Source organism: Mauremys mutica, chromosome 1, assembly GCF_020497125.1.
Source record: "Mauremys mutica isolate MM-2020 ecotype Southern chromosome 1, ASM2049712v1, whole genome shotgun sequence".
NCBI lineage: Eukaryota > Metazoa > Chordata > Testudines > Geoemydidae > Mauremys > Mauremys mutica.
In genome coordinates this window covers 98037157-98051713 of record NC_059072.1, presented here as the reverse complement: position 1 = coordinate 98051713, position 14557 = coordinate 98037157, and the positions used below count along the sequence as shown (strand labels likewise).

Sequence of the window (14557 nt, the reverse complement as noted above, 5' to 3'; positions counted from 1 at the left end):
CCTAGCTACTTACCCCAAGTCCCCCGGGACTTTAGGGCTAATTTTCCCCCCTAGCCCAATTATTTCCCTAGTTCTTTCCTCTTTGAGGGAAGGTTTGCCCTTTCCTTAAAACCCCCTTGATTATAAATAAAATGCAGCGGAGGTAAGTAACCCAGCCTCAAAAGGGACCAGTTGCCTCCCTGAGCTGAAAGGAAGCACTCCTCTGCTTCCTTCTGTATCACTGCTTGGTTCAATGAACTTTCCCCTTGTTGGCAATGGAATGTTTCATGACCATGAGGTTCTTCTTTGAAGGCCTGAAAGGACCGGTCCTCTTCGCCACAGCCTCATTCAGACTTCTGGGTCCAAATTTCAAATGTCCTACCTTAATCAGCCATAGGCTGAGAGTTTCTGCTCAGGTTCTGTTCTGCTCCAGCAGTTTAATGTAGTTGGGCAACTTTGTCTCCTCTCAGTTCCCTGATCCCCTGTGGTCTTTCCAAATCGCAGTCTGGCTGCCGTTTTTGCTGAAATTTGTGGTCCAAAGATCAAATGAGGGTACTCATCTTCCATATACAGTTACAAAATCTAAATGGGAAACATAACTACGGTCGCTTAATAATCCCAGTATACTTCTTGTCGTAGAAAATGGAAGCTGAAAGTGGCTAAAAAAGGACAGCTGGACTTGTGTAGTGACTTTCCCTGCTTTTGTTGCTGACATCTCCTTGTCCCAGCCTTCTCTTAATCTTGGAATCTGAGCTCAAGAAAGTGAAATAGAAGCCTCGACACATCTCTTACATCAGTTCCCTAAAGTCAGGAGCCATTTCAGAACAGTGCAGCTACTTCTCTAGTGCAGCCATGTGCAGTGCCTGAGCTGGGTAAGTGGCTATACTTTTTTATCCTATTGTTAGTGCCATCACTGCAGTGGGACTTTGAAGGGTAGGACTGAGATTATGGACTTTGATAGCTAAAGCTAATGACATGTTAACATCCCTCTTGCAGCTTTAGAAAATTGTTTTAAAAACTAGAAAATGGGAGAAAGATATAAAAGTGTGGCCTATTTCCTTTTTTTTTTTCAAAATGAGACAATAGATAGGGGTATACTTTTCCGTGTGGTGAGGAGGCGCTGACTGCACAGTTAAGAACTGATCAAGGTTTGTGACATCATCAAAAAGGCCCAACCAGCCAATCAGAACTTTAGACAACTGTTGTCCAGAGGCACCCTCTACTATAGGTTTGATTGCATCACAATTTTGCAGGACACTCTGGTACAATTGGCAATCTAAATCTGTAATAGCAAGAGCAGGAGCAAGGTACTGGATTAGTAAAAGATAGCACAAGTCAAGATGAGTACCATGGTATAAGCATGTGCAACACATGGTCTATCAGGTCTTTTCTGCCTCCTACTGGAGGTGTCAGCGCTTTGACACCTCCTCCTCAAGGAAAACCCACTCAGACCAGTCTGCCACCAAGACTTAGGGCATGTCTACACTGGTCCACAGTTCAATTTACAGAGGTATGAATAGCAGTACACCAAAGTGCTGCACGACGTAACTCTCCCATGTGGATGCAAATTTAAAGGTCCCAAGGTCACATTAATGTAGTCCTCTTCAAATACTATGCCTGGCTCCACAGGTGGGTGTTAGGAAACAGCCACACCCGCCACAGTATGTGTAGAGCACCATGTATGTGACCACCAGATACACTTCATTTGCTCGGATTAGACCCCTGGTTTCCAAAGGTGAAAGAAATTATTTCAAGAGTGTATCTATCCTAACTCTGCAGAAGCTTTTTAAATAGTCTGCAGAGAGTGAGTAACTACTGTATGCAAATACCCAAGAGTATAGGGATCAAAACCATTCATAAGACAGTAAAACAAACCACAAGAAGTATAAACAGCAAAGTCATGTTTTAATTAAGAATTACTCATTGACTGGTAAGAGCCAAAACACTCACTAACATTTTGGCTAAAAGCCTTTCTCAAAGTGTATTTGGGGGATAGAGACAGAAGCAAAGAGCATAAATGAATTCAAGAGATAACGGGCCTAATTCTCTGCCACCATGTGCATATGGAGTCACCAGTACAAAGTGAGTGCACTGTAGCTGTTAAAACATTCCCATTCGATGGTGTTTGGCACCTGCTTTGTAATGTTGTAAACGACTGCACAAGGCATAGCGCAATGGAGGAACAGGTCCATTTAATTCATTTCTGGAGAAAACACTGGTATTTAGGCAACCCCAAAAGAGTATATAGGACTGGATGGCCCTTTCATGTTCCTAACATTTCTTACCGTCTTATGACACTGCAATTCTGTTTTTAGTGAGAATGGTGCAGATAAAAAAGTTATGAGATGTACAGCTTCGAAGACTTACACTGTCCCTTTATAATACCCACAGAGCAGGCATAGCTCAGGCAGTCGCAGGGACAGTTTCTTCCACATTGCCCCACAACACAGCTTGTGTTCCACATTGCTTCAACACAGCTCCGAAGGAAACACCTCTGGCAAGGAAAGGGTAGGTCTCTGTCTATAGCCCATTGAACCCTTGCCTTTGTCAAGACTGCCAATAAGTGCCATCTGTGGCAGCAGGTTATGCAATGTGGATGGGACCTGGACTGATTTCTTATCTGGAATACTGTAGTTAGTTCTAGGCACCTCAGTACCAGAACATTTTTAAATTGAAAGGAATTCATGGAAGAGCACCAAAATTATGTACAGGGGTAACTAACTTTTGGGAAGGATTAAAATAATTAAACATATCATTTTGCTGGGTGGTAACTGACAGGGGATATGATAATATTTGAATGGTATAAACACAAAAGAGGAAGAGCAATTATTTACTGTGGTTCAGGAGTGGGAGGTATCATTAGAAGTAATGAGATTAAATTCAGAGAGAAAAATATAGGCAATTTCTACTGAATTTTGTAATGGCTTTTGAAAGGAAGGCGTGGACGCTTAGAATTTTAGGAGCAGACTGACTGAACAAAGCACTAGGAAATAGAACAAAGGGAACACTGGTCACAAGGATGGGCTAGATGACCTAGCAGATCTATTTCTATTATTCTAAACTCATTTCACAGAGGTAACTGAGCAATCAGTCAATTGTAACTAGCACTGTTGGCCACCACTGACCCAGGCTGTATTCCAGCTAGTGACAAAGATTTCACTACAACTTCTCTCAGCCATCCAAACTCCCTCCTTTAGATTTTGAATTTCAGGTGCATCTGACATTCAAACAAACGTGATGGATTGCCACCTATTTGTTATGACTGAGGAAAAAATAAATAATCACATCATGCTGCATCTTGAGATCATGTGTATCAAAGTATAGTATGATGCAATGTCATGATCCCCTCAAAAACACGTGAAAGTTGGGTCTGACCCACAAGTTTCAGGGAGGAGGCTCCCCTTTTGGTTATACTTGAATCTGTATTTATTTTTCTACCTGAAGTCAGGTGCTTTGTCTCTTCGCTATTGCTCCAACACGTTCCACTGCTTTAATCAGCTCTTCTGAAGGCAGCAGCTACAGTCTGACTGACAAAATACTGTTTGATGGGATGGACTCTCGCGCTCTTTCCTTTTGTCTCTAGGTTCCCTCATCTCTTATGTATGTCTCTTCCTCTCCAGCCCATAACTACAGGATTCAGGTCTTCTGTAGCCTGCTCAGAAGCCCACAAGCACTTCTCTTAAATGCAGTTCCCTCCACGTCAGTTTCCCTTTCTCTGGTTCCACGTGGATCTTTGAAGTTCATTGCCTCACACTTTCTAAACAGGAAACTTAAACCTCCTGAGAGGAACAGGCCACCACCTAATAGAGGAGGACCAGAATTCTGAGACTATGGGTCAGACAATAACACCTGCTCCTCTTACTGTGCACATTGTTGCACCAATCTCTCCCCTTGTAGCTCTCAATGATAGGAAACAATATAGGCCCTTCATTAATTAAGGTCATAAAGTTAGAAAGAGTCCACATTTTCCAGCCTTGTGCCCAGCGCAGACAATCAGTAAGTTTTTTACAAAAACTGCAATGAAATATTTGGACTGGGGCTTCTCCATATATTTTTTAGAGGATCGGTTTACACAATTTAAGCAGTGTGTGAAATCCAACTGACGTAGAACCTTGCTGAGAAATCCTGTCCTTTTGTATTAATTAAGGAAGGAAGAAAGAAACCTAAGGTTTCTTTACTGAAATTATAGGAAGTGAAAGCTAAAAGAACAGCAGGAAGCACTGTGGGGGATAAATCCTCTCCATTTAATGAGTGGAGACATGCTAGCAAGCCCTCTAAGCTTCCAAGTGATTGTAGTAAAAGGAAGTTCACTGCTGGTCACTGGAGAGAGAGAGAAGCTGTCCTAGGCTGTGTCCCTTAGATGGGCCTTCACTTGTGGAAGGGAAAAAACCTTCAGCTACAGGGAATGAAGGAAAATAAGTCTTTTGTTTGGAGTCTACATGAAGTGGACAAACAAATCCCAGTGGATGTAGGCAGAGCACTAGAGGAGACAGCACTTATCCAGGGGTGATACTCTAGGCTTACAGACGCACATCTTAATCAGGAGGTGGAAACAGAACAGGAAGTCAGCAACGTCGTCTCCAGACCACAGTTTCTCTAGCTCACCTGCCAGAAGGGACAGCTGCACAGGAGCAGAATTATCCCACTCCGCTGTGTTACCTTTCGTTTTGTTTGGATGGAGGACTCATGTTTGTTTACAGTATTTAAAGATCCTGTTACAACGATGTGTGAAATCTGACAGACGCAGAACCTCTTTGAACATCAAAGATTTCCTGCATTAATTAAGGAGAAAAGAAACACTGGAATTCATTTTATTGAAATACTCATTACTGCATGAAGTGAAGGTTAACATATCAGCAGGAACCACAGGGGCAAAGTCAAGGGGAGAGGAGGGGAGATAAAGTCGATGCATTAATTATTTGTGATGCACAAGTCAACCCCTAGGCCTCTAAGTGATTAGACCAAGAGGAACGCTGCTGTCATTGATAAGATGCCCATCTGTAAAAAGGGAAAAAGGTAGGAGCCGGGGAACTATAGACCAGTCAACCTGACTTCAATACCTGGGAAGCTACTAGAGCAATGTATAAAACATTCAATTTGCAAATACCTGGAGACTGAAGGGGTAATCTCTAGTCAGCAGCCTGGATTTACCAAGAACAAATCATGCCAAACCAGCTTAATTTCCTTCTTTGACAAAGGTAACTGGTTTGGTGGATAGGGACAATGTCCTGGACATAATATACCTGAACTTCAGCAAGGCTTTTGACAGAGTCCCACATGACATTCTGATAAGTAAGCTGAAGAACTGCAGGCTCAACAGAACTATCATGAAGTGCATACATAATTGGTTAAACAACTAAAAACAAACAAAAGTGTAACTATTAATGGAATGACGTTGGATTGGAAGGAGGTCTCAAGTGGGGTTCCACGGGGATCTGTTCTGGGTCGGTGTTGTTTAACATCTTTATTAATGACCTGGATGTAGGCATAGAGAGCCTACTGATCAAGTTTACAGATGACACAAAGCTGTGGGTGTGGGGAGGGGGAGAATTTTTTGGAGAATAGAACTAAAATTCAGGAGAATCTTGATAAATTGGAGAACTGAGCTACAGACAACAAAATGAAATTCAACAAAGACAAATATAAGGTCCTACACTTAGGGAAGAAAAATCAAATGTGTGGTAGATCACAACCTCAACATGAGTCGGCAATGCAATGCTGTTGCGGGAGGAAAAAAGCAAATGCAATTTAGGTTGCACTAACAGAGGCAACACATGAAAGTCATGGGAGGTGATAGTACTGGTCTACTTGGTGCTGGTCAGGCCTCAGCTGGAGTACTGTGTCCAATTTTGGTCACCAATGTATAGAAAGGATGTAGAAAAATTGGAAAGCAGCCAGAGGCAAGCAACAAAGATGATCAAAGGCTGAGGGAACTAGGTATGTTTAGTTTGGAAAAGAGGAGATTAAGGGAGGACACGATAACGGTCTTCAGCTACTTGAAAGGCTATCATTAAAAAGATGGAGAAAAGTTGCTCTCTTTTGCCACAGAGGGCAGGACAAGAAGCAATGGGTTCACACTATAGCATAGCAGATTTACATTAAATCTCAGGAAAAACTTCCTAACTGTAAGAACAGTAGGACAATGGAATAGGCTGACTTGGGAGGTGGTTTTCAAAAGGAGGCTCGATCGCTGTCAGCCTTGAATGGTTTAGACACAACAAATCCTGCATCTTGGCAATGGGGTAGACTAGAGGACTCTTGGGGTATCTTCAAACCCTATGGTTCTATAGATCTCAGGGGAGGATGAGTAATTTATGGAGACCTTTCCTCAGAATAAATAACTCCAAACCCTACTCACTCAGTGGTAGTTAGTAGGTAAAAAGGAAGGGCAAAATAAAGCAATGACTATATTAACACTCATGGAGAGGCCTATACTCAGAATAGTGGCATTTGTGCTGGGGTATATGCATGTCTCACAACTGAAGTACAACTAGAGAGGTGGGAGAAGATTTTGCTAAAAGGATAAAAATATGAAGCTGTTTTCCCTGGAGTAGGATTTCTATTTTCATGCTTTGAAGGGGAAAAGTTTAATGGGAAATAGCTGTAGAAACCATGAATGACAGGGCTAAGGAGTCCTTTCATCTTTGCTGCTGGGATGAAAAGAAAATAGAAAAAAATGTTTGATTTAAAAAAAAATGTTATAAAATGTGTGCATGCATGTCTGCGCAGCTGGGATGGAAGCAGCGCAGCCACTCTGTCACTCCCCATGTCAAGGGAAAGCAGCTGGTGACTGCATCGTGTGGGGATGGGCATGCAGATCCTTGTTGTTCTTCCGCCTCCTGCAGTCTGGTGGCTAGAAAGTAACCCTCCATTGCCACTGACCTTATGGACAGAAGGCCTGATTTTTCACTGCCTTGCATCTACTATCCCCTTCCACATGTGAAGCCACAGGACAGTATTCCATAGTCAGTGGTCTCCAGTGTTGTAAGCAGTGCAGTTGTAGCCATGCCAGTCCCAGGATATTAAAGAGACAAGGTGGGATACTACTTCACCCACTCTGTCTCCCGTGCTGCACATGAGATGAAATGAGTGTGGCTGCATGAGCCAAATCAGTGCTGTCCTGTCTTGAAGCCTGTCTGGGAAGAATCCAGGATATTGGATCTAGGTGGAATTTGATATTAACTCTGGTCAACTTATCATTTAGCTGGCTCTGTCATAGATTAGATAGCAGGTGGTAGATAAAGAGGTCAGTTATGCTGAGTGATGGTTTAAGGATTGGGAAGTTGATGGTGTTCTCTAGGCTGGGAGGTAGATTTTTCTTCTTGAAGGAGATGACGACAATGACAATGATGTCACAGTTCACAGGAGTCCCAGGTGCTCTCTAAACTTTTCCACTAGCCAAGAAGTACATAAACCTGAGTTGCAAGGGGACTCAGATGTCCTTCAGTGCTTCTAGCATTTCCAGCTGTATGAATGGGTTGATATTAGAGAGGGAAAGCATGTTTTAGCAAGCCTGGCTCGAGTGTATGGTTCCTGATGTCCCAGAGTGTGGAAGCCTCTCTCTGAGAGATAACTTGATAGTTCATAATCGCAGTAGAGGATGGACTGACTAGGAGTGGGGTCTGGGAATGAGTGAAGTAACACCTCACAGTGGAGGAAAGGGCTCTCCTAGAGAAGTTTAATGTCAAAGGAAATCCTAAAAGCCACAACTAAAAGGGATCTTTTTGGTTTTAGAGCATCTCTAGGTGTCACATAAAACCCAGGGGTTGGCACAATCCCCTAAAAAAATATCTTTTCAACAATTAGGCTAGTCCTTATGGAACTTTTTGGCCACGTCCATCTGCTGGGACAGCTTTAATTGGAATCTGCATTTTATGCTCTCCACACAACCCCTCCCCACCTTACCCCAGTGAGGCAAGTAGTCTCACTGATCTGCTGTAGTTTCCTGGGTGGGTGGATAATCCATCCTTGCCCACTTTTCCCTGCCACTTATTTTGTTAGGAGCTTTTCCTTCTAGAGCCCTCCTTCAGCTTGTCTCTCTGAGCTGGGATTGCTTCCTCTGCTAATTATTTATGCAGGAGAGCAGATGGCAGGAGGATTGGATTTTCTCACTCTGTGCATGCTAGCTTACACAGACACGGTTTTGAAATACAGAGAGGGGGCATAATGCTAACTATAGAAGAAGGAGTGATATTCCAGAGATTGAATCCTGGCTTCCCCTCCCCTTTGTTCTTCTGCTCAAGTTGAACATATTTTGGGCACCACTGTTCAGTTCTCAGTGTGACTTTGTGCCAGTTATAATATGTAATGCCTGTATCTCTCTTCTCCTGTTTTATAATACTAATAACACTGAGTGAATAAATCACAGCATCTCATTTAGAAAATGGATTTAGCTTTTTTGGCTCAAGAAGTAACTGCAAGCAGATTTCAGTTTAGTCGTTCATTGATTCAAAAACGTTTGAGTGAATATTGTCAACTCCGCAGCTTGTACGTGAACAGTTCTCTGCAAGTATTCAATAGCCACAATGTTTTATTTAGGTGTGATGAGACAAGACAGTCACACGCCTTGAGTGGATGAGTGTGCAAATACTCCCAGAATGAATGCTCACACATGCACATTTACAGTTCCGATTCACTTGCGCATGTGACTTTGAAATTAGCATTCTAAACAGTCATGCTAGTGAAATCTGATCGCCCAAATAGAGGAGCAAACACAAACGTGACACAACTATGACCAGAGCAACTGTTTTTCAAACAATAGGACACAATAGTCACATTAATTTTTCCACATGTGTCGAGCTCCAATTAAGAAATTAATATCCACCACAATCGCTGCCGAAGTTACCAGCTGTGACATCAAGATTAAGGAACAACACTGATGTCTTAGTTAGCATTTTTCTTTCCAAAAGATGCTTACAGGCTGTGTAACATCACTGAAATGAAGCAAGTCTAGAGGGATGGTGGCAACCAACTGGCACATAGCTTGCATCACAGGGATGGAAAAGTTTGTTCAATGACATTGCGGCAAGCCCTACACTTATTGAAAGAGCAGTGGGGTTGTTGATAAATTGTAGAGTCAGTTGCTTGACCACACTTTGGTTCATTATGAAATATATTCAAGAGACCAAATAATCAATGTCAGTCAGGTTTATTGCTATAAGCCAATAAAAATATGGTACAGGGAAATGGTTCTATACGCTACCAGTTTCTGGGAAGCAGTCTTGTGCAGTGATGTTACATTCACCTTATGCAGAAGGTTTGATCCAAAAGTGACATCCATAAAGATAACTTTTTATACCCTACCTGTTCATAATTAAACAGGTGCCATATACATCATCTGAAACTAGATTTAACCAATCAGCTTTCTACTTGGTTTTTCCTGGTACCATGGAGTACACCTTATCTCTTTGTTCTGAACAAAGGTACTAAAGGGCATGAAGCCACCTCCTAGATTTGTACTAGGGTAAAACAATCCAATATATTTTCCTCTTCCTTTGGGACACTCCAGTACAGGCCTATGAGAGTAACTTCCTTTCTGTTGCTATGGTAAAATCAACCATCAATCCTGATTTTGACAGCTTCCCTATTTGCTCAAGCAGGGGCGGCTCTAGGCATTTTGCCGCCCCAAGCATGGCAGGCAAGCTGCCTTTGGCAGCTTGCCTGCAGGAGGTCCCTGGTCCCGCGAATTCGGCGGCAGCCTGCAGGAGGTCCGCCAAAGCCACGGGACCAGCAGACCCTCCGCAGGCATGCCGCCGAAGGCAGCCTGCCTGCCGCCCTCGCGGCAACCGGCAGAGTGCCACTCACGGCTTGCCGCCCCAAGCATGTGCTTAGGGGCGGCTCCAGGCACCAGCACACCATGTTCAAGCCAAAACTGTGAATGCTAGGAGTTCTGGGATTCTTAGCATATGTGATCAGGGTGTCACATTCTGAGGTGCAATCCAGACTAGTGAGGGGTTGTGTCACTATCTTCCCTACAACCTTGGGTGCCTTATAATATTTTGCTGTTGTACTCCCAGCTTGGGCTCACAAACAGCCTAACAGCCTGCACGTCACACCCTGAGCGTCTGTGTATAGCTACAGTCCTGGTCCAGCAACTCTGACCTCAGCAACCTGACAGCAACACTCCAGTCACATGCTGGCTTCAACCAGCCTTGGCTACTACTTGCACGGTGACCCTCACCACACTCTCCAGCCCAAATTTTTTCCAAAACATGTGTCCTGCACTGTTCAGCCCTCTCATGGATGGTTTTTTACTTTAACTGGAGCTACCAAACAGTTCAGTTTAAACACAGCACTGAATTGGTTTAGATTAAAAAATAAAATAAATTTAACAAAAAAATAAGACCGGATTTGAAAGTGAATTCAAATACAGGAGTAAAGTAAAGTAAAATAATGTTAGAAATAGTTATGCACCATCAAAAGTGAAAACATGCATCTAAAAGTCTAAAGCTCAATCTAGCAAGTTTTGGTTCAAGCCTTTGTTTAAGATGGCCTCTCTCACCCAGTATCTTTCTGCAAGATGGTGAATGATCCTTTCCTCAGTCAGGATCTCTCCTGGAGCCCAAAGGTGCTGGTATCTTTGTCTTCAGAGGGTGGGAGGGGGAGAAAAAGATGTTTGGGGTTCTCTGCCCCTTTCTTTTTCAGTCAAGTGAAGTCGATTCTTCTGAGGGTTACCCCTTAAAACAAAGTTTATTCAAACAGTAAAGGCGGTGACATGGAGTCTGGTGGTGAAGGAGGCTCCATGTTCTTTCTTCCCCACTGTGTTTGCTGACATGCAAATTTTGCTTTGGTCTCCTGACATTTCCTCCCCCTGCTGGCGCGAGGACTCAGTTTAAATATAAATGGAGGTAAACACACACTCCTTTGGTTAGGAAAGACCAGTTTAACAACATTTGCCTAGGCAGAGCTGTGTGGTTTTGAACACGTGCTAATATTATCATACAGGGGGATTTCATAACTTTACATATAACGTTGCTTCATACATTTCACCATAATATTGACCAATGTGACGGGGTGTGCATACCCCACACTGGAGAAGAAAGGGTTAACCCCACACTATGGGCAGCAGAAGTCCCACCCCCCAGGCCATGTTGGGCATGTTCCAACTGCTGCCTCAGTATAAAAGGGAGTAGCCAATCTCATTCTGGGCTGATTGCCAGAGGGGAAGGATCTTTGGCCAAAACTCCAGCTGAAGAGCTACCACAGCCCTTGCCTGCAAGAGCCAGAGACCCTGCGAGCCAGATTGGAAGCCTGGAGCCCAAGGAGCGCTGGAGGACCACCCACGCTGAGAAACTCGGAGGTCCTGATGCCCCATGGACAGCCGTGTCTGGAACTAAGGTAGGAAGTGACCCAGGGAGGGTGACCGAGTGGTATCTCCCACCCAAGTGAGGTCAGTGTGTTTTGGAGGGGTTCCGTGCAGACCCAGCCATGGACTGTTCTGTCGCTGTTAGGGCCTCGGTCGGGGCCCAGTGTAGTTGGGTGGGTCTGGGCCCCCCTACCCGGGCTGTCACCCCCCCGGTGGCAGCCCCCACCTTTCCCTGCATATTGACTCTGACCATTAGGCTGTAACCCTGGCCTCTGGCCTGTACTGTGGTCGCCCCGAGGGCCACCAGGGAGATCAACCACGGTGATATCACCACCCTGCCCCACCCCAAAGGGGGACAGGGAGTGGATATACCACACCAACCAACAAGTTATTCATTTTCAAATGATACTTCATAAGGCATATTTTTACAAAGATTACAATGGTGTATAGGGTGTGAATTCCAGGTGCTTTTAATTACATGGGGTTACATAAAAATCACAGACAAATTTAGGTTATATAACTTCTATAACATTTGTGCTTAATGCAGTTTTGGTTACTACATGCTAATGTATATATGACATGGATAATACATATTAATGTGCTATGTATATATGCTAGCCAGCATATATTAGTCAACAGGGTTTTTAATAGCTAGGCTGAGAGTGCAGGGTTTTCTGAAATTTTATTAAGGTTGAATAAGACCTCATCTGAAAGGCCCACACAGAATAAACAGTATGCCACTCAAACTGGCTATCTTGAAAGAATGAATGAGTCAGACAGATTCTGAACATGTGGTTTCAGGGACTCCTCTCACACAGTGCAAATCAGAAGTAACTCCACTGTATGTCAGTAGAGTTGCAGTAAGGAAAAGCTGGTGTGAAAAGAGAAGAGAATCAGGTCCCTGATGTTCGGACCATTTAAAGCATGAGCTCCATTTAAATGTTACAGCTGGGGAATGACCAGCAGGAGCTGATGAACTCCCATGAAGCAGTGGTCAAAGTTTTCAAGGCAAATTCCTCTGGCTACTTCTCAGAGAGCAGAAATGACAAAAAAATGACTCAAGGGGTTTTTAAGTTATTCATTGGGCATCAGAGGTGATTTAATTATTGGTTTCCATTCATCACCACTAGTGTCGGGCTGTGAAGATGCCAAAGAGATAGGAAACTCAAGAACTTTAATTTCACAGTGTTGGCAACTCTAATGATTTTTGTCATGAATCTCATTATAAGTATTGTTTTCCTTAAAGTCCCAGCTCCTGGAGTCAAGTGAATATGAGATGATTTCAGCCTGCATTCCTAAAGAAAAAGTAAGTTTCTTGCCCTTATGGCTGTGAAGAAAACATAAAAAATGTGACCCCTGTGCACCCTAAAAGCTCAAAAAGCAGAAGACAAATAAAAAGAACACTATATCTATTATTTTTACATAATCTCATGATTTTTGATGAGCCTAACTCATGATTTTTTGAACACTTGGGGTTGGTAATACTGATTTCAATGAAATGCATCCCTAATAAAAGATATGATAGTCTGCATAAAAATGGATAATTAACGATGGAGAGTTCCCAATTCCCTCCTATATTCATTGTGTTGTGAACTCCCATCTCTCCCATATTGTTCCACCTACCCCCTTCCTGGATCAGTTGTGCATGTGAAAATGTAATACGGACGTGTGCCAGCTAGCAAACTTCTCCCTGACTGGGTCCATGACATTTGTAACCAAGAGGTGGGTTTTTGCCACTGAGCTGTGCAATAGATCTTCAGCAAGTGGGTTGACCCCTTCTCTTCTTATGAGAGTAATGGAACCTTTAGAAAGGGAGTGGAAAGAAAAGCCAACCCAATCATTGCCATGGGGATGACAATGGAATTTGGACTCAGTTCAGTCAGCCTTTGATCCATTATTGCTGTATCTCTTAGTGCTATTTGTGCATGGTGGGGTCCACTTTGTACTCTAACCTCCCACCCCCGCAACTCTCCCATCCACGTGGCCCTGATGCAGCAAAGCATTTAAGCACAAGATTAAGTATTTTGATGAACTGGGGCCTTAATGATGTGATCATGAAATAAGCAAGGAACTATTTCTGGAACTAGGGAACAGCAGAAGGCAAGGGGTATTTACTGTAATACATAGACATATAACTTGGTATAAACAGCTTCCAGAGAGCAATAGCATGGGCTTTTTTGAACCGCTTATATTTTCTGACAATACAGGGCCCTGGAGTGAGTAAAAATTCATTCAATCTATGGTATTTCTGCAGTGCCCAAGCTCATCCCCTAAGTATGCAAGTCATGGTCTCCAATTTTATTAGTGTTTGCAACTTACAATATCAGCAGATCGTTCAGTGACACCACTGAAAGCAATCCATGGCTGTGTGCTGTGTATATAGAACACTGATTATTCTCTAGTAACTCACATTTGATTTCACAATGGCCTGTATCATTTGAGGTCACGCATACCTCTCAGCCCATGACAAGAAAACTGAAGATCTTTCCATCAGAATCCCCATTTGCCTATACTTCCCTCATACAGAGAGAGCAGCTTTTGTGTGAGTGAGAGATGTGAATGATGCTGTGCAAAGTTGCACTGCTGGACAGTGTCATTTTATGAATCATTTTCTTAAAGGATTCATTCACCCTTTCACAAAGTCCAGGCCTGCCACTACTATACGTGGCATATTTTGCTGCCTGGAGGCAGGCTGCAAAGGAGACATTTCTGTGGGCAACCCCCAAAATTCTAAAACTCCATCTCGAGTGGTGCTCCACCTCTTCACACTATTATTAATATCTTTGATCTTTCCCACCCCTAACGTGTTGCTGACTCGGTGACAGGGTCCCCCTCCACCACCAAGTCATTATAATTTTTCTGAGCTAAGGCCATATTGATTCTTCCAGGATGTGCATGAGGGAAAGTGTCTCAACACAGCTTCCCAGTCTCAATGTCTGTTGCAGAGCACAATGAGCCAGACACACACACTGAGCCAAACTTACCCCTAGTGTAACTCTACTAGCCGGATGAATTTGGCCCATTGACTCCAAATGTATAGCTCTCAGCAAGTGACACCCTCTGAATTTTGCCCTTAACTTATTCTCTTTTAGAAGAGAATAAGAAGTTACACCCTATCTAGATATCTTAAGTGCGTTCATGGCCCTCATCCCATCATAATATTATTTGAGCGCTTCAATCTTCAATACATTTATCTTCACAACACCCTCACTGTGAGGCAGGGCAGTGCTATTATCTCCCTTTTACAGATTGGGGTCTAAGGCATAGAGAGAC

The 14557-nt window shown here is 43.3% G+C and overlaps 1 protein-coding gene across 2 annotated transcripts in view; it reads right to left on the bottom strand.

Annotated features, from left to right (window-relative positions):
* SYN3 (synapsin III) overlaps nt 1–14557 on the bottom strand; it is a 332551-nt gene that overhangs the window by 275962 nt on the left and 42032 nt on the right. The window contains exon 1 of one of the 2 annotated variants that reach the window (XM_044986977.1): nt 362–829. The exons of the other annotated variant lie outside the window; for it this stretch is intronic. The gene's annotated coding sequence lies outside the window, so the exon portion shown is untranslated. Of the gene's footprint in view, nt 1–361; nt 830–14557 lie in introns of those variants that run through there. 2 annotated transcript variants of the gene reach the window in all.